The following is a 21,251-nucleotide window of genomic DNA, read 5'->3' on the forward strand; positions in this document are numbered from 1 at the left end:
GTTTAAGTTATACATTTCTCAAAATGAAATTTCAAAAGAAACATTTGAAAATATTCCAGTTTTTAAAATTTTACATCATTTTTTGAAATTCCGCCAAATTTGTGGAAATGTTTATTTCAGCTATACCAGACATGGATATTATTTTAGAAATAATATGGGGAAGCATTTTTGGAAAGAAAATAGATTTTTTAAGCCATGCATCCTGATTATGTAACAAAACAGTCACAGACTGATGGGATCAGGCCAGGACGTTTGGTACATTTGTCATAGTGTTGGCCTCATCTAACATGGATGCAGCCCACGCAAGCAAAATAATGTTGCATCTAATGAAAACAAAACCTCACATCTAACTTGAAGGGATTCCTGCTGCATCATAAACTCATTCACACTCACTGGAAAGTTGGTTAGTGTTTTTGGCATTGATAATGCAGATAATCTGTTTGAAGGTCGGGGGACAGGATGAGTCAATCCCTTCCCCCAAGGAGTGATGGCAAAATCAACACTGACTACTTGTTAGGAGGGGAGGTCCATACACAAAGCAGCAAGTGGATCACGGCTCTTCTGTTTTGTGCAGCTGTTGCATTCTGACAACCCTAAACTCTTCTCCCATAAATGCAGTAAGAAAATCACCAAACTACAGTGGAGAATTTGAAAGATCATCTAATTTGATGCTTTTCTCAAGGCTGGGATCGTGCATCTTATATTTACACTGCACAGTAGCATTCACATTAACTCCTATAATCCAGATTATTGTGTACTCAGATGAAAGGGCAGGAGCAACAAAAGGAACAAACAAAAGGTACCCACAACTTACAGTATAGTTAAATAAATTAGCCCACAGCAAATAAGCCACACGAGAGGAGAAGTCAAAACAACTCAGGGTTGCTAATCAATGAGCCCATTCTCATGGCTTGAGAATGGGCTCGGATGGGGTGAAGGGAGGAAGCTGTGAAAAGCTTACCTCCCCCACAAATGATCGCATCCATGTTGCTGGGTGGTTGGATCTGCCCAGACAATTGGTGGCTTCTCCTGATAGCAGGGAGGGAGCAGCAAGGTTTGAAGGCTGGGATGCCCCCAGACCTTTCCTAATGCACTGCGCGAGTGCGCAGTGTATTATGGGGAGCCTCCCTATGCCAACCGGGAAGCTACTTGTAGGTGTGGTGCAAAGCCGAACGGCACTGACACACAAGCATTTAACCTGCTTTTTGGACACCCTCTTGGCCAAAACCTGGGCTAAGTGGCAGGCTCCCTAAGTGGGTTTGCTGCCGTGCCGTCGCCAGGAACCACATGGTTCCCAGCAGTACACATGCAGACCAAAAACCGGGCTGGGCTTCCTTAGCCTGGTGTGTGTGTGTGTGTGTGTGTGTGTAGCTTCAAAACTGACCTCAAGAAAAGTTCCTTCCTGTCAAGATTCATACATGCTATAGATTCTATTCTAATGTGCACCACTGGTATATATTTGGAAGAAAATATATTTACATCACTTACTTCATTCAGTTTTGGATCCTAGAAAACTCTTCATTAAAATTTATGTAACTTCTGAAGCTTCTTCTTCTTCTTCTTCTTCTTTTTGGCATACGCCTGTAGTTGTGATAAATTTCATATAATTTCTCTAAGACTCCAAAGAATGTGGGATCTAAAGCTGGAATTAATATAAATTCTATTTGCCTGTTCTTATTACCAAAATGTCAATAGTCACCAGTTGCATGTTTTGGAAATTCCAGCTGCAATTAGTTCTTCCCAGAGTTCACATCTGAACTCCCCCCCCCGCCACAGTTGTCTATTCATCTCTTTCAATATCACACACATAGAGTCCCAATTTGGAGATGTGTGTGTAGCAAGCAGATGTGCATAGGCACCGAGGAAAAGAGAAAGAATAAATAAGATAGGTTGTCTGAACAGTAATTGATAATGCTAAGGACATCAGTCTCAAATTAGTACTTGTTTTATGAAGTACTAAGAACTAGAGCATCGAACAACTTGGAGGAAAGCACTAAGGAGGTGCTGATTATGCAAGGCACTCACAGTCAAAGGTGCACCTAGGCAATTTTGAAGCCTGGACCTAAAAGTGCACGTGTGAATAGGCCTCCCAACCCCCACCCCCGCTGCAAGTTAAGCATCATTTTTCAACATGTAGGTTCATGAGGGCACAAACCATTCCACCCAGGAGAGACTAAAGAGGATTTGGGGCTCCCAGGGGGTGTGGCGTCCCTGGACTTGGGGCCCAAAGTCCAGGGGTAAGTGCGCCACTGCTCTCAGTATATTTACTAGAAACAGTCTTGCAAAAACTATCCAGTAGAGACCTACTTCTAGATGTTAGCTAAAAATTTCCTCAAGAGTAACCGAAGGCACTGTGCCACATGATGGAGAAAGTCCCTTCCAATGAGGGAAGGTAAACTAAGGTGTCTGGCTGAGAGAGCAAAATGAAGATCAGAGGCCATGAGGCAGACTGAGGTCAGTGAAGGCTGGCAGGTCAGGCAACTGTGAAGGGAAATGGGCAGCAGGACAGGTGAGACTAGGGAAGCCAAGGAGAGGCTTGGGGGGCCAAGAAGAGAAGAAGAGTTGGAACAGAAGGACAGCCAAGACAGGGTTTGTAGGCTGCAAATTTATAAGTGGCTTACTTCATAACAGGGAATTCACAGGAAAAAGAAGCTGGTATCAGAAGAGGAAGAAACACTAAGTACTTTTGGTCTGGCCCATAAGATCATGAAAAGATCAGCAATGCTAACTGGGCCAGGGGCGTAGCTATAATTGAGTGGATGAGTTCAAAGAACCCAGGCCCCCAGCTCCTGAGGGCCCCCTAGCTCCACCCCTCCCAGTTTTCTTCATTATCTCCCTCACTCCAAAGGGCCACGGGGGAGATGGATGAACATGGGTCCCCTCTCCCCTAGCTACTCCCCTGAACTGAGCCAGAAGAGTCACTAAACTCTGCTCACAGAAGATCCAGGATTCTGATCAGACCATCATCCCTGGGCCTACACCTCACACACAATCTCTTGCTACCACAACTCTTTTAACTCCTGTTGTTCCTATCTACCCTTCCCCAACAGCTCTCTTACAAACATTTGTCACATCGTCTCCCATCTTTCTCAACAACTTCTCTTATGCCTGCACTGCTGCAACTCTAGTTTTCATGCCTCTCCAGTCCAGATTTCTCCCTCTCATCAGCACTGTTTTTTGGCCCCGGAACCCCAAGAATCATGTCTTGTGGCTCTACAGATCACTGTTACACCAAAGCTGCTTTCTCCTTTGGAACACCTATGCATGCCTGGATATGGAGGGAAGGGGGAGTGGTCATGATCCGATCTTGAAATTTGTCTTTTAGCTCATGTTAATTGCTGGAGAATAGTGTGTGGTTCCCAAGCCCACAGTTCAGCTGCTCTGCAGAGAAGCTCAGTATGGTTAGCTTGCTGAAAAGCTGATCTTTCTCATATTCAAACTGAATCAATCATCCTTTGCACCCAGGGTGGAAACTTTGGCCAAACACTTGAGATCCATCTCTCTCTCTCTCTCTCTCTCTCTCTCTCTCTCTCTCTCTCTCTCTCATCCTTTGCAGTGCAGAGCTTATGAAATATAGCTAGAATATTGCAGCAGTTGTGAGACTTAACAAAAAATAATAATCCTAATTTTAGTTTTCATCAGCCTCCAATTTTGCATTATTGGGCGGGGGGTGTATCAGGGGGAAATCCACACACGGGATATAAATATCTGTTACAACCACCCAACTACCTCTTAAATACTTGCTGTTATGCCTTTAGCTCTGGGGGGTCCCCAATCCACTCACCAGTCTGTTGGCCAAGAGGGCAGCTGCACCACCAGCACAGGGTTGCCTGCTAGCTAGAATCACAGCAATTACTGAGCTGGAACAAAACTGAGTTCGTCTTCATTTTCTTATTTATTTCCACACCCCACCCCAGAAAGCTACAGTTCAGCTAGCCTTTCAGTGTTGAGGGCTTGATTCTATGGGGTGCTAAGCAACCTTGGCTCCCACAACTCATTGAGTATTTAGGACAAACGAGCACTTCACAATAGAACTGGCAGTCATTCAGAGTTGCACTTCCGCATTAAGCGCGAGAGACTTCCAAAAAGTGGTTTTTTGTGTGTGTGTTTGTGTGTGTTTTTTGAGAGAGAGAGAGCGCGCGCATGTAAAAGGTCAGTCAGTCTGAATCACTGTTGTGGCTTTGCTCTTAGCTTTTTTAAAAAAATGGGACTTTCTCCCTAAATTTGGTTCTGATGTTCTGGTTGATTTTGTCTGTTCTAATTTTTGCTGGTCCTTTAGTTTAAGTTTTTAAGGCTGTATGCTTTAGATTTTTTTTTTTTTAAACCACACTATGGATTGAATTTTAATTGAGTCTATAGTTGTGTTTTTTATTTTGGGCAACACTTCAAGCATTAGCTTGACAGAGGATGTGGCATATAAGTGCCTCAAACAAACAAGCAAGCAAGCAAGCAAGCAAGCAAGCAAGCAAGCAAGCAAGCAAGCAAACAAACAAACAAACAAACAAACAAATGTGGCACTGCACTCTAAAAATATACAGCATGCCAGCCACCTAGGAGGCAGACAATTAATGTAATCTGGGTGTGTTTTCTGTGAGCCTCTGCTTATAAAAAGAGTTCCAGAATTTCTACTGCTTCTGGTCAAAATTTCCTAGAGCTCATCTAAAGGATTCTTCATACACCATAATGGAGGACATGAGATGAACTAGGGCTGAGACAAGGCAGGGGGGCATCTCTGAGAAGAGAAAGTGCACCCCGCAAAATGCACCAGCCACCCTCCTGTTCTGGCAATAATTTTGGGAGGGCTGAAAAATAGGGGAAGATGCTCTTCTATTAAGAGTGTTGGCATGTAGAAATAAATAAGAAAAACAACCAATTAACAACATTGAACAATCATGTTCAGCGATGAGCACTAGGTTCCAGTGTTCCCTCTAAGGCGTGAGCATGTGCATGGGCTCACACATTTTTTTAAATGTCTGCTCAGTTAATTTTAGATCCTGCTCAGGTTGAATCTGGAAGTTCTCACTCTGAATGCACATGCACACACACTGCCCTGATACTGCCACCCAGAACAAAACTCATTCCACCTGCCGAGGAAAAAAATTAGAGAGAACACTGCTTGGTTCCATCTCAGACTGACCCCATTCTGCCCTGAAAGATGGCACAGGTGGAATACTGCTGCACTGACACTGTTCCTGCACAAAAGACTTGTGTTTGAGGCAGTATACCAATAGGGGTGTTTTTTTAAAACCCAAACCACCCCCCAAAACCCACCCCAACAGCGGTGCAACTACTGCTTGTGCCGTGGCAACAGAAGCCAGTTTAAAATGGAGCAGCACAAGGACTCCATGCACACCTGCTTGCTAGACTGCGCCACATGCAGGTGCAAGAAAAGGATCACTGGTCAGGGAGAAAACAAAGCAAACTCTGTTCTCTGGCAAACTAGTTCTGTGTTGGTGTGTGGGAGGACCATCAGGGTTTTATCCTTAGAGGTGTGTTATGTAAGGGATAGATTGGGGCTGCACAACTTCAGTCCTCCTGCCGATGTTGGCCTACAACTCCCACAAATCCTATTGGCACTGTGGCTTAGGATTATGGGAGCTGTAGTCCAAAGACAGGTCAGAGGGCCAAAGCTGTGCAGCCCTGGGATAGATCCATGACGGCCAGCTTCTTAAACCTGGGGATCTGGGTTCTACCCAGCCAAGCTGCTTGAGCAGAAGATGCCCCCTCCAAAGTGAAGACAGCATTCATCTCAGCAGCTTGGCCAGAAAGAATTCAGCCCCCAAATGGATGCTCACTGCATAGGAGAGGGAGGAAGCAAGGAAGGAGCAGAGTCACCCCACTTGCTCAGAAAAGTACTATACACGAGGGCAGTGCAGAGGATATTCATGCATACTGTACTCTTGCTCTGCTTACAGCCCAGAGCCCCACAGATATCTCAGTGTCCCCTTCCCACCTTACTCAGGGTGTCTTTTCCCTCCTCCTTCCTTTTCCACGCCTGGCTTCACTAAGTCTCCTAGACCAGAAGCGGGGCCCGCCGCAGAGCCCAAAGGCCTCTAGGGCGCTTTCCAGACTAGCCGCTCAAAAAGCGGCAAAATGCTCCGTTCAGGCAAATCGCTTTCAAAACGTAAAACCTGAAGGGGGAGCAGTCTCGTGAAAAATAACAGCCTGAAGGAAAAAAAACACGTTTTTTTACACCAGATAAATGACATTGTAGCACTAAGTTGCAGCAATTAAATTCTAAACAGGGCATCTGACACATGAACAGCACCCTGGTGCTTTTGTCGGGACTGCGGTATCACGACAGAGGAAGTGTGGAAGCACACTTCAGAGATGTGTTGTGACCCTGTTGCAGGGTCTAGTCTGGAAAGTGCCTAGAAGGAGCAGACTGGCAAAGAACTAATAGATATGGAACATCTCTGGGCTGTATCCTGTGCCACCACTCCCAAGTCTATCATCAGCAAATGCAGCTGTGGGACTTTTCCCCATTTCCTGCTGAGAAGGGCATCTGTCAGCTGTGGGAGAGACAGCACTAGCTTTGGATCAGCTAGCCTGTTGCCAGAGTCCACATTGCTGGACAAACAGTTTATGCTTGAAGTGCTACTTATCATGGAGCTAGGCCACCTCTCTCAGTGAGGAAGAGGAGATCATCTCAGTGGCCTTTGTTATGATGCAGGGGTCTCTGGGTGATCTTCAATATCCAGACAGGAGAAGCACCTTTGACCCAGGGAAGAAACAGAGAGCAACTCTCTTAAGCTCCATTTGGACTGTCTAGCCTTGCTTCCCAAGCAAAATCCCTTGGGGAATAGGGAAAAGGAACATGCATTACCATTTTTCACATAGCAGGCATCACTACAAGCAGGGAACAAGATGCCTCTCATTTGCTGCTCAGAGGGCTGTCTGCAGGTGAGATGTGGTGCCATTTAGATCCCACCTAGCACAGGGAATAGGTGAAGGGGACTGAAAAGTGGGGCTGCAGACCATGAGACAGCAGTTGACATCCCTGGGCTTAGATGGCCAAGGCTCAAAAAGAAAGCAAGGTGAGAGATGAAAATCTTAGGCAGAGCAGTTTGGGCAGCAGAAAATTAAATGGTTTAAGCCAAAGAACAAACAATGTTAATACCACATATTTTACTTATACTAATACAAGTAGAATAGTACTTGCATTACTTATGGTACTAGAGAAACGTATACTGTCAGTACTGGACTAATACAGAAAGGGACACACATGGAAAATATTCTTCTTGGCTGCTGATCTTCCCCTTGAGTCGCTTCCAACTTCCAGCTGGGTCATCTCATTCACACAAAGGGCTGGAACATCTCGACACGAATTCCTCCAGCCCATCCCATCTGTATTCTAACAATTTACTGTGTTCCATCCTATCCATTCTGTCCTTCTGACATCTCTTCCTGAATGTCTTGCTGCCGCTGTCCCCATCCAAAACTGTCACAATGGACGCAGTGTTCCATTTTGGTTCTTTTAGCACCGTGCATAACACACACATTTTTCCAAGACGTAGAACTCGGCTTTCCCAGGCAGGAAAGAAATGTAAAATTTCTTTCACAATGAGACACTTTCACAATGAGGAAAACCTCAACAACCTGTCCTGAACTGATGACGAAATCACTTGTCCTTATCTGACTCTCCATCCATCTGTCCTCTTAATATTTCTGAATACATTTTTAAAACGTTATCATGAATGTTTTTCTCCTAAAAGGATTCTGTGTTTGTTGAATGGAGCAAACAGTGTTGCAATAACTTTTAGCTAAATTCTGTAACCCTTTCTTTATGCAAGCATGTACAGGTGTAGACAGAACCCCATGCACAGCTGTGCAAACAATCTATCATGTGTGAAGTTGCACATGCCTATTTTACCATAGATGCTGGAATCCTGCTGCCAAAATAAACCCAGGCACATGACAAAATAAACCCTAATACATGACAGTTAACATGAACAGATTAGGGATGTGCACGGAATGGATCCCTCTCTTCCATCCTACCCTATTTTCTGATGCTCATTCTGATGAGCATCATTTTCTGATGCGCAAAGAGGTTACAGGCAAGGCATGGACCAGGGTTTGGTTTGGTTTTTGCAGGGTGAGGAGATAAGCAAAACGGGAGGGAGCTATGCTGGATCCTGCAGTAATGTTTTGTTTAAAAATATTAACAAGGATTTGAGGGGAAGCTTAAAGGACTGTAGTAGATGGGACAATAACTGAGTGGTAAAGCACATGCTCTCCATGAAGGTACCACAAGTTCAAGCCCAGGGTTGCCTACGGATGTATCTTCGAACCGTGGGCCCAACAGACCTGCAGTTTCCCTTGGAGTCCCCAGCGTGCACCCAGATGATTGTGATTTGCAGTCTGAGAGTCTGCAAAGTGGGTGTAACTGGTTGCGTGGTCTTCCTTCGACCCATGAAGGAAAGCCGCGCCAGCCAATGGGATTCCAGCAGCTGGAGAAGCTTTCTTCCTTAACTCCAGTTTCGGAAAAAGGAAACCTCTCTCACAAACCATATGACATTGATGCAGCCTCTGGACCCTCAGTTAGGTAAGTGAACCTTACTTGCAACCAAGTGTTCAATCAGAGATTTGGAGGAGGAATCAGAGCCACAGTTGGGTCCAGGAACTGCAGTTCCAATAATTCACCCATCAGAGGAGGTGAAGCCTCAAGTTTCTTGTGACATCTGAAAGTGGCCCTAGTATCTCTAGGCAAAGCTAGGAGATACCCCATCTGAAACCCTGCAGAGCTACCACCAGTCAATGTCAACAATACTGATTTAGATGGGCCATGGTCTGATTCAAGCCACCTAATGGCACAGCAGGAAATGACTTGACTAAAGCCAGAGGTTGCTGGTTCAAATCCCCGCTGGTATGTTTCCCAGAATATGGGAAACACCTATATCGGGCAGCAGCAATATAGGAAGATACTGAAAGGCATCATCTCAAACAGCACAGGAGGAGGCAATGGTAAACCTCTCCTGTATTCTACCAAAGACAGGAGAGGTCTATCATTGGCTGCTAGTCGGAGGGCTATAGGCCACCTCCAGCCTCAAAGGCAGGATCCCTCTGAGTACCAGTTGCAGGGGAGTAAAGCAGGAAGGAGGGCATGCCCTCAACTCCTGCCTGTGGCTTACAAAGGCATCAGGTGGGCCACTTTGTGAAACTGGATGCTGGTCTAGATGGGCCTTGGGCCGGATCCAATAGGGCTGTTCTTATGTGGTGTAGTAAGTCTTTGTTCCTGGACAGGTTTCTGATATGTTCCCTCTTCCCCCAATTCTCTAAATATGGCTAGCACAAGAAGGCCAGCACTAGCCAGTTAAGTGAAATTGATTGATTGCCATTTTTCAAAAGCTCTCTTAATAGAAACAGTTCTCTCCTAAAAACAAAAAAATCATGCAGTAAAGGAACTAGATGTTCCACAAAGGGTTGCTGCTGGAAACAAACCCCCTCCCAACTAATGTTTAGGCAAACAACCATGTTGATGTTACAGCATTACATTTGCACTTCCCTTCCCCCGCTCCAAATAATTGGCTGCTGCTGGTGGAATTGAAGTGAATTCCACCTCAGAGAAATGGCATGGATACATTCCAGAGGGGAGCTGTTTCAGCAAAAACACAGAATTTTGTGGCAACAATTTTGGCACGAATATCATCAGATGCATCTGATGAAGCGGGCTATGACTCATGAAAGCTTATGCCACAGCAAATGTGTTAGTTTTTAAGGTGTCATCATTCTTTGCTGACATCGGGAAAGTGTGCTTCAGTGACATGGGGAAAGTGGAGAGAAGGAACTCAACATGGAGATGCTCTTTTTGGTGACAGCCTTTATTGAGCCTAATGTCTAGCTCCAACCACCCTTCAACACAAGAGAAGGAAAGAAAAGTATATTCGTGGTGCAGCTATGATCAGCTAGATAATATTGCAGAATATTAGCTAAAGCTAAACCATTTCATTGTAAAGAGTGGTCCACATGATACTAAAATAAGGATTTGCTTCAAACTTCTCCTTCTCATAAATCCTTTTACGTTAATTTGTACAGCAGAGCCTATACAGTATGCATTATCATTTCACCATCTGAGATGGCGGAGAACGTTTCTCATCAAACACTGTGCAGTTGAAGGTTTGTTCAAAATCCTCAGCTGTTTTCCTTTTGGGTTTGCAAATCTGCAAGCCAAAAGCTTTCAAGGTTCCATGCCTAAAGATCAGATTCTGTTCTCTTGGCTTCCTGTCTCATATGCCATGTGTAGTTGTAATATTTTCCATAGAGAGTGATGTCAGTGGTGTTGTGTCTATCCTCAGTGTTATGCGGAGCTACAGGTGATTATGTTAAGAGTGTTGTGGGTAACATTTCTTCAGTGTTTCTACCATAACTGTTTCAGTTATAGCTAGTTGACTGTTTTACTGCAAAGGGTATATTATATAAGTTGGATACTAATTATTAAATACCGCCTGTACTACAAAATCAATTGTATTTTAACATGATGTTTAACACAGCATGCTCTATATGCTTACAAAGAGAAGTCTTTTTTAAAAAAAAACTAAGACCCAAAACATTATAGAAGAGAGTAAATATGGGGTATGAAGACAGTATTGGACTGAGCCCTTGGTTTCATTCTGTTAGGACTGTAATGAATATTCCTACTAAAAAAGTGAAGTTTCAAAGCCTGGTATGAAGCCTAACGTCTACTGTACAAGCATGAAAAGAAATAAGCATCTGTCAGAATGAATGAAAGGTTATATTCAAGGTCAACACCTGCACATGGAGATGCTCCATTCATGCAGTAAAGAGCTTTTGCTGATCCCCCTTCTTCTGTAGCCCTTGTAAAGTAAAAGTAAAGTTGTGTCGCCGAGTCAATGTCAACTCCTGGTGACCACAGAGCCCTGTGGTTGTCTTTGGAAGGATTCAGGAGGGGTTTACCATTTCTGTCTCCCGCACAGTATGAGATGATGCCTTTCAGCATCTTCCTATATCACTGCTGCCCACCCGATATAGGTGTTTCCCATAGTCTGGTGTCTCCCATAGTCTGGGTGTTTCCCATAGGTGGGATATAGGGATATAAACACCTCATATAGGTGTTTCCCATAGTCTGGGAAACATACCAGCAGAGATTCGAACCAGCAACCTCTTGCTCCCTAGGCTTCCCCGCTGCACCATTAGGTGGCTGGTAGCCCTTGTACCCTGTGAGAAACATCAGCACGTGGTGAGGCTGCAGTAGGAAGGAGGAATAGGCAAAACGCAACTCAGCCTTGTGTGAATGGAACTTTTTCTTAGGATATTATCCAAAATCTTGAGTAAGTGAGTAACTGTTTGAAAAACTTTGCCACTCTTTGAGTCCATATTTTGCCTTTTTGATTGCACTTTGGCCAAGGCTGCCAGAGTTGATGCATCCAAAGACCAGAGAGTTCTGGGGTGGGACAGAGTGATTCCACAAGACTGCAAACCCATGAAAAGTATGTGTGTGTGTGGTGGGGGTGGAAATCTGGTACAGGGTAGAGCCCAGTGGTAAAAGGATGGGACCCAGTGGTGGCCCCCAAATGGCCCAAGGCCATTATGTTTATATGGAGAATGGTCATTTTGGGCAAACTGGCAGCCTTGACTTTGGTTCCCTGTTGCAGCGTGAAGCTCACACAGGTTTTAATTATACTTTTCCTTCTTTCAATAATATTTTTCTTTAGAGCTGATTTTTTATAGCCTCTCAAAATGTATTGTTTGAATGTAAAGAACTGCTCTAAAAAACAGAATTGTGCAGCCTTTGAGCCAGTTGAAAAGAGCCAAGTTCTGGGATGAATTCAAAACTTGGCATGATGGAGATGGGATAACCACCTCCAATGAGATAAATGCAGGGAAACTCTGGAAAGTCACTGAGTAGCAGAGCCATACTCCCTTTAACTGACTTGTCAAAACCATCTCCCACCCTAGATAATGGAGAATGGGGATAAGGTTGAGGAGAGGAAAGGCTGAATCAATATAGAGCAATTCCTTATTTCTTGTACTAGATTGGTGGATAAAAAGGCAAATACTGTACTCATATAAACCTATCCCACTGTTTGTACAATGTGAGTTAGCCATTGTATCCAACTGCTGCTTCTCCTCCTCACAGTAGACTTCAGTATTATATAAACATAACAATACTATGGCCAATCGGATACCATATGGTATCATTGAGCCAAGTCTCATGATCAGTGAGACCTGGTTTGGGAAGGGAAGGGAAGACAGCGGCCTAAGCCCACTCTCCCCACAAACGAGCAGGGTGGGAGCCCTGGGCGGCCGTATTGGCTGCCCACACAATTGCCGGCTCCATGACAGAGCTGGCGGGGGCTGGGGAGTTCAGGGACCACACGGCCCCCAGAAGCTCCAGTATGCCCTGCGCAAGCACGCAGGACACACTGGGGAGACCCCCGAGCCGGGAGGCTGCTTTTCAGCCTCCCACCGAGGGTCTACTCATGAGTAACCATGGCGCGGAGGTGCACCGCAGCTACTCATGATTAAAAAAACCCGGGGTTGCAGAGCACTCGCTCTGCAAACCCGGTTTAAGGGGTAGGCCGCTCATGAAACACCGGCCTCTCAGCCGAGCCCGGTGGTTCTCACAATTGTAGAAAATCGGGCTAGCCTGATTTTCTACAATCGTGTGAATGGCCTCAGAGTGTTTTGTGAGCTGAAGCTTTTGTTGTAACAATCATAACAGTATCTATATATATGATTCTCTAAGATGTTCCCATCACTAATCCCATGCGTGTCAGCTCTCTTGAGAGTTCGTGAGCGAGGGGAGGGGGAGAGGAAAACAATGGTGGTGGGGAACACAAGGCCAACGGAAAGGCCAGTGAACGGATAGGCAGGTGGGTGGGTAATGAGAGAAAGCAGCAGCGGGGGGTGGGGAAAGACAGCGAAAGCAGCGAGGGGGGGCAGGGAAACCAAAAGCGGGGGGGGAGTGGCATGGGGGGAAGAAAGCGGTGGGCAGCCGGAAAAAGTGGCTGGCCATGCAGCAGGCCAGAGAGATAAAACACTGGAGGAGGGGAAGAGGGAAGAGGAGGACATGGGTTCCAGTCCCTTCTCAGCATGACATTCATAGAGTGACCTTGAGCCTTTCACTATCACTCAGCCTAACCTTCTTCACGGGGCTGTTGTGAGGAAACCTGAGATAAACACATACACACAGCCCTGAGCTCCACTGAGAAAGGGCAGGATCTGAGTGTAACAACAACAACAACAAAAAAGTCATGTTAACTAATGTCTAAAAGTAATAATGTCTTTTTTGAGCCTTTTTTTTTTAGAATTGTTGACTAGTTAGCAAATAGGAGGCTGATGTGCATTTCAGTCTGTTGCCAAGTCAGCTGTTCCACCCCTTATTAATTTTGGTTTGGAATAAGTTCACTTTATAGTGTTGTTATGTCAGTCAGAGCCTCATTTTATTCCTCAAAGGCAAACATGATGAAATGAATGAGCAGATCTTATCACAAAGACGTTAACTGAGATATCTAAATAAAACATTAGAAATAACAACATGCACAAGTAAAAACTGCCCAAAGTGGCCTCGAAGTAGTTTTATTGCCATTAAGCAACTCCTGAAGAATGTTTTGGAAAACAACTTATCTTGGCCTTCCTTGTAGATACAATTGACCTTTGTGAAGTTAATGTATTACAATCTAATGTTTTACAGTCTATAAGGTGTATTACACATTAACAGTTTAAAAATGTTGTGCTGGAGCAAACTCCACAGAAGTGAGTGACATTCATGCCAGAGAAATACCTTTGAGAATTGAAGCGTAACTCTCCAGGGTAATATAAAGCATGAAGGGCGTCTGGCCTATACAGTTTTCAGATTGTTGAAATGGTGCTTGATTTTATTTTGAAAAGATTGGGCTGCACTCCTTGACATGCTTGGGAATTTTAGGGTTGCCTGGTCCAGATGGGGGGGAAAGTCAATATCCATCAACAAAAAGGTGGAAATAGAAGATGCTTTTTACAAAAAAAAAAAAAAAAAAGTCTCCCCAGAAGTCTCCACTCCGCATATGATTATTGATATTATATATTTATTATTTATGTATTTTATTACAGTTACAAACCACCCCATCCAGGGGCTCTAGGTGGTGTACAACTAGTTATATTTGTAAGGTTAAAAAAATCACTCCCCTCCCACCCCAACTCACTATAACTTTGGTTCATCCCCTTACTGGTAAAGAGGAATCCTTACTAGATTGTTACTGGACCTTACCAATAAGTTTTGAGCCAGTTTGAGCCCAACCAGGCCTGGTTTGGCTTGCCCCAACCCCCCTCGAGCCTACCTCTTCGATGTCGAGCCGGCTCGCACATGCCCAACTGTGCTGGGCTTGGATAGGGCCAGTTGCTCTCCCCCATAATAAACAGAAAAGATTCATCACTTTAAAAGGTGCCTTTTTATTGTTAGTGGGCTAGCTGCTAATTGAGTAAAGTTAGTTAGCTAACTGCTTACTGAGTAGAGTTAGCTAACTGCTAACTTCTCACTGCCGCTGCCACTGCCACCACATGTAGGAAGGAAGCTGCACCTGTTGGGCCCACCTATCCATGCTCCTGCATTACGTGGTTCTGCAACCTGCCACTGAAGCAGCACCTCCACTCTGGCTTTCCCACGGGATGGATGGTCAGTAGGAAGGGGAAGGAGAGAGAGCAGGGAAAGATGCTCATGAGAGCCAAGTGTTCTGAGCAAACAAAATGTTCCAGCTACTCCCCAGAACTTTGGACACCACAACACATGCAAAAAGAAAGAAAGAAAGAAAGAAAGAAAGAAAGAAAGAAAGAAAGAAAGAAAGAAAGAAAGAAAGAAAGCTAGCTTTTTGGACCCCAAAATATTTGCATGTCCTCTATGAAAGTCTCTAGATGGCAACTCTTTGTCATACTGAGATTATGACATTCACCTACTGTGCATGGATCCAACACTGAAACATAAAGCTGTCATTCAAAATGTGGGTGGGTCCTTTGAAACCTAAACCTGTCCAACAACCAGGTCACAAGCATTCTTGGGGCTCTTTCACATGTGCAAACACAACTTCCACAAAAGCCCTTCTGATCATCCCTGAGTGAAGGGATTATGTGCCGGATGTGTTTGAAAACCTCAGTGGAAGCAAAATGTGGCTGCAAGGCACCTGTTGGAGTCTGCTTGCAGAGATTATATAGAACCATAGAAGCTCTGCACTGGCTGACTATATGATTCCAGGCACAATTCAAACAAGTGCAAGTCTGAACTTTAGAAGTCCTACAAAGATATCTGAAGGAACAGATACGTACTCTAGAGCAGTGGTTCTCAACCACTGAACACCAAAATCTTCCACCTGGGCCTTTCCCAGATGGCGGGCTTAACTATGGGATTAAGTGGAGTAAAGTAGAGGAGTTATGAGGTCATATATCAGCCACATATAAGTGCGATAAAAATAATTCAAAGAAACAATGGGGGACATCTGCATAGGGCTACTTTAATAGGATTCCTCTTGGTTCCTTCCAAATTTTTTCCATGTCTCATTCATACCACTTACTTCTGGGTCTTTCTCTGATCCTCTCTGAATTTATCTCAGTTTTTTCTTCTTTTGTTTCAGCTTTGCAGAAGGCCAACTTCTTGACTGGCCAAGTACATGATTTGCTTTTCTCATTATTATTATTTAAACAACAACAACAACAACAACAACACATTTGCTTGGTGATCCTGCAGAACATCAATCTATGCAACCTCACCAGTGTGGGTGCATAGAATGATGTTCCACAATATAGCATAGTGGTTACTGTGTTGGACTAGGACTGGGAAGACTCGGGTTTGAATCCCCATTCAACCATGAAACTCACTGAGTGACTCTGGGCCAGTCATGTATCTCTCAGCCTAACCTACCTCATAGGGTTGTTGTGATGATAAAAATAAGCATGAGCTCCTTGAGCAGGATATAAATGTAAAAAGAATAAAAATTAAAAATAAAAATCATTCAAAAGCAGCAACAGATCTGTGATGTCCCTGAGGATCTTTGTGATGTCCCCGAAATTCCTTCTTCTTTTCCTTCCCTCAGCACCCCAAGGGTTCACTTGATAAAAAAGGACCAGACAGGGATCTAATTGCACTAACTTTAACAGTGGGCCTAAATTCATACTAAAGTACTCTAGAAGTCAGTAGCAGCCACCAGTGACAGGGATAGATGCTTCAGTTAAGAGACTTGGCACCGACGTATCATTGTGCCAGTTTCCAAGTACAAAGCCTCACCTCGAAAGGACAACGAGCCCTTTCTCATGATCTGTGAGAAGGGCTTGGCAGTGTGCTGCTCAAACATACCTTCCCCACAGATGATTCCTCCATTGTTCCTTGGTGCGCTGATTGCACATCCGGATGATTGCAGCTGCCCCTGACAGCACAGAGGTTAGGGACCTGGGATGTGCCATGCTGGCCCGTGGAACTCCCACAATGCACTGTGCTCATGCACAGGGATCCCCACTGCACTGGGCGAGTGCCCATCTATGTTGCAGCGCCAGCTATGAGCAGCCGGCACTACACACGATTACAAAAATGGGGCTAAGGGAGCACTCACTCAACCCTGTTTAAGCAGCAGGCTCCACAGGTGGGTTTGCCACCACGGTGCCATCAGCAGCCCCCTGGCTGCTATAGGGTCACATGCATTGGCAAAAGTGGGCTTCGATGCCCTGGCCTACTCTTGGCTGCACGTGTGAACAGCCTCAATGTCATATTTCTTAGTCCCTTGGCCAAAAAGCTAAAAGTTATTCATATGGGTGGGATAAGCTTAGTGCAACCCTTCACCTCACAATCAGAACATGCAGATTTATTTAACCAAGACATTAGGTTTATTATATCAAAGTACACAAACTGCAATCAGATAAATGAAAAGCGTTATTTTGTCTCCAGCTTCTCTTAGCTGACAAGAGAGGCAAAGATTTATAGCTTGACTGGCCACAGAATAATCCATAGCACAAGGCAGTCATTTCTAGGTTAGAAAACCAGGATTTTTTCTGTCTCTTCAGCATTTGGCGCAGAGTGGCATTTGGTTCTCTCTGGTTCCAGGACTGAAGAATGGACCTCCAAAGACCCTAATGCCAAGGATGTTACACCAAGGAAGCCTAAAATTGACCCCAGTGTTCAATGTTATCTAGGAAAGAGAACATCAGGCGACTGAGATGGCTTTTTGGTATTGGACACAAGGCAGGGAAAGTTCAAGCTTGTCCTAGCCATGAAACATCCAGATGTCCTGATACCTTTGGGGTTATCAGAAACAAAGGCCAATAGCAAAGAGAAGCTAAATACAGCCCAACCCATTAGAAATGGAGGCAACATTGGCTAATCCAGGCCCAGCCTTACAGATACGTAACACAATTTAATACTTATTTCTGTTTTCTGTGCCGTGACAGTAATGTGACACCACTAGAAATGTAGAAAAATTCATTTGGGATTTAAATCATTCACGGCTGAAATAAATGCATATTGACAGCTATTTTTGACCAAAAAAATGGTAATTAGGAATTCAGTATGTGGGCATTAGAAGCAATGAGGTTTAAGTGCATGTCCAGCTGAATAAGTAACTCTATACCACTGGCAGAACCTGAAAGAGGTTGATGTTCTTCACATGTGGAATATGTCAAGTATATCAAGTGGTCTATTCCCATGGAAGGATTAAGCAGACAGTATAACAAGAGCTGGCAGTGCTTTTATTTTGCTGCAGCAGCGGACAACTGTCATGTTTATTGAGTTTACACTCAGTGCAGGAAGCCGAGATAACAGACAACAGTTTGGAAGGGAGCCAGCAATGTTAGGAGTGGTGAAAAACAAATTGAGGCCAGTGACGTCACAAAGCATCCTGAGGAAAAAAGAAAAGAGGAATCTTCGCTCCCAGCAAATACTAAATGGATGAAGTTATCTTGCAGCTCATTGTTAGCACAAACATTTTTTTAAAACGCTGACATTGCTATCTCCATACACAGACCAGCTTGAAGTGCAACAGCAGGAGTGTCAACAAGAGAAATCAAACAACGCCTTAACGCTTATTGGTACTTCTGACCCAATGACAGCCATTGAGTCTTGCAGTGTTTTCCAAATGAAATGCTCAGATCTCTTTGTTCTTACCTACAGATTACAGAACTCCATTTGGAGGACATTCTTCCTCACACACACTCTGAGCTGTTTATGAAGTCCTCACTAACATCCAAGCCCACTTCCTACTCAGGAACAAAGAAGCAAGTTGTGCCATTGTCCAAATCAATTCTTCATTTTCTTAATTGAAAGAGCACAGTCCAAGAGTCCAAGGAAAGAGCACAGTTTGTCTGGGCAGAGCTGAAGTTTTATTGCAAGGCCCAGGGGACCCTCCTGTTAATAAAGGAGGGAAAATGCACACCACAGAGACACATGGATTGTAGGGGGAAACTGATTTGAAAGAAAGGCAGAAGGCAGCTTCATGTCATCACTGGGGAGATCAAATGTATGTTTGAATCTAATAAGACATAGATCTTTCTTAAAGTAAAGTTGTGCCGTCAAGTCGGCGTCGACTCCTGGCAACCACAGAGCCAAGTGGTTTTCTTGGTAGGGTACAGGAGGGGTTTACCATTGCCTCCTCCCACACAGTATGAGATGATGCCTTTCAGCACCTTCCTATATCACTGCTGCCTGATATAAGAGTTTCCCATAGTCTGGGAAACATACCAGCAGTGATTTAAACCAGCAACCTCTTGATCCCTGGGCAAGTTACTTCCCTGCTGCACCTTACTAACCTCATTTTTAGGCTTCACTCTCTGTCTACAGCACACTATAATTTGGATGACACAAGTTACTCTGCTAGAAATGGTCTGGTAAAGACCATGGGCTATAGAAGGGGTCCAATGTTCTTCAGAAGGGGCCAAATGTTCTCTTTTTTGCTAAAATACCTGGGTTAGTGTCAGGGGTTGGAAGGACAGAACACCCAGAATTCAAGGATTCAATGATTTTACTTTAATGCTCCCAGTGCCAATGAAAACAAATGTATATAAGCTGATGAAAGTAAATCATCAAAACCTAGATGTACCTGTTGAACTAAATAAATATTTGTAATCAAGTTACTGGGTTGGATCCTAAGATGCTCTCATGCAAACAAACTTCCCTTCCCCTATTGCAGTAACTTGAGCCCCCGAAAAGCACTTCAAAAAAAATTGTGGAATGCAGTGCAGGAAGCTGCAGTGAGAGGAGGAAATCCCCCAAAGCTGGGTGCAAGCACATTCTGTGAGAGGAGCACTGCTTGCGGAAGGTACCTGTGCCCAGTTTCCAGGTATTATCCTCTCCATCAGCAGCTTCCTATGTTGCACCCTTTAACATGCCTGAGGCCCTTCTGACCCTCAAGGCTGGCTTTTCAGAGGGGTCAGGGAGTTGAAAGACAGGCAGTGGCGAGGCAGGAGAGAAGATTGCTTCCATGAAAGCCATTGCACTTGGACCACTTAGGATCCAGCCCATGACCTTTTTCACAGGGGGCTGAGCAATCTAAGTTTTCTTTGCATAACATTGCATCTGTGCAACATATTCCCTTCTCTTAGAGCTTACATTTTCTTAGAGCTGTGTGATTTAGGACATATGAATGTCCTTGCTGGTGCCATGGCCAGTTTAAGCATACCGCAACTACTGCAACAGCAGGGGGCCATAGCTTTATTTTATTTTATTTTTTTGAGCTGCGGGCTCATGCTGGGCTGGGGTCTGTGCAAAAGAACATCAACTCAACAGGATGGGAGAGAGAGTGTGTGTGCATCTCAGAAGCCATGATCTTGCAAGAGGAGATTTCAGATAGGCTGGCCCTCTGAGGACTCTGAGAGAGGAGGAGAGGCAGGAGCCATGGGGCAGCCAAGGATGACGCCAGCCATGGAGATCTGAAGGGCCTGGCACTTGTTGCATGAAAAGCAGGAGCAATCTCTCACAAGTCTCTCCTGGATGGAAAAAAAGAACTTTTGCAAGGAGGGGGGAGAAGCAAAAATGGCTTCCCCGGCCCCCAAAAGCTGTGTTGCCAGACAAGCCTTGCATTATTATTTTATTATTGTTTTACATTTTATATCCCACTCTTCCTACAAGGAGCCCAGAGTGGTGTACTGCATACTTCAGTTTCTCTTCACAACAGCCCGGTGCAGTTAGGTTTACAGTTAGTTAGCATGCAGTTAGTTTACTGGCTTCTTGCAAGGACAGACCTCCTGTTCTGCCCTCGTAACGTTATGGGGCATGTCAGCCAATCACTCATTTCAATACCTTATCAAAATTATTTTAAAAATTCTGTAAATACAAATACATGGGATCACTCAAATGAAAGAAAAAACAAAACAAAATCCACCATACATATAAGAGTGCTCAAGTGAAAGTGACCTATGTGAGTCTACAATTCCAAAACACAATATATGCGCAGCTGGATTCCTCAGCTTGAACCTACTTTAAGCAATCATGTTTGGTTATGTGTGAATTCATGCACTTCTATGGATTTGTTCTCACAATTTTTTGTTCTGCCAAAAGTCAGGCAGAGGAGCCATGCTTGCTCCTGATATTCAGTCCTGTGGCTGGCTGAAAAGCTGGTCAGAGGACCGGGAATCATAGGCAACGGGTCTCCACCTCCCTTGATCAAATCTAAGATTATAGATGTTAGTTGTCTGCGTCAACTAACTATGATCGTGCCTCATAACATACAGAAATGTATGTAATGTAACATGCATTTCTGGTACATACATTCAGATCAGTTCCAGCCTGGGACAAAAATTGTTTTTATTAGTGATCACAGAACATTCCCATAGCAGAGAATCCAAATTCTCTGTGATGGTTCACAATAATCCTTGAGTAAGATAAATCTCTGTGCTGTCACTCAGAGGCATAGTGAAACTGACCAAGTTGCTGTGACGGAAATTTTTTACCTAAGGGAAAAGTCCACAACAATTCTTCATGCAACAAATCCTTACTCTGAAATAATAGGAAGGCCTGTGAAGCAAAACATTGATTCAGAGTTACATACTCCAGCCCTCTCCCAGAAGTTGGATTAAGCTGAAAACCTGTCCATGAACCTTTCCTATAACAAGTTAATATAATATTCAGCAGTCATGTCAGAACACGTTTCTGGTGAGTTAATAGGGGCAAGGTCCAAAGAGTGAAATAAGGTGCAACACTGGCAAAGGCTAGGTGTTGCAGGGCAAGTCTGTGGAGACGACAAAAGAAAGTCTTTTTGTTGCTCAGATGAAAGAAGCAGGACTGGCCACAGCATAGAGTCAACATCACCTAGCATAGGGGGTCAGGTCGGCTCAGATCACAT

At 44.4% G+C, this 21,251-nt stretch overlaps 1 protein-coding gene across 3 annotated transcripts in view; it reads right to left on the reverse strand.

The window, feature by feature from the left end:
* KCNJ16 (potassium inwardly rectifying channel subfamily J member 16) overlaps window positions 1–21,251 on the reverse strand; it is a 73,956-nt gene that overhangs the window by 27,172 nt on the left and 25,533 nt on the right. Inside the window, exons 1-2 of one of the 3 annotated variants that reach the window (XM_053297252.1) lie at window positions 3,785–3,944; window positions 1,489–1,581 (exon numbers count right to left, since the gene is read on the reverse strand). The exons of 1 other annotated variant lie outside the window; for it this stretch is intronic. The gene's annotated coding sequence lies outside the window, so the exon portion shown is untranslated. Of the gene's footprint in view, window positions 1–1,488; window positions 1,582–3,784; window positions 3,945–21,251 lie in introns of those variants that run through there. One more of the 3 variants, XM_053297253.1, reaches the window with a different exon arrangement.

Source organism: Hemicordylus capensis, chromosome 2, assembly GCF_027244095.1.
Source record: "Hemicordylus capensis ecotype Gifberg chromosome 2, rHemCap1.1.pri, whole genome shotgun sequence".
NCBI classification, from domain to species: Eukaryota; Metazoa; Chordata; class Lepidosauria; order Squamata; family Cordylidae; genus Hemicordylus; species Hemicordylus capensis.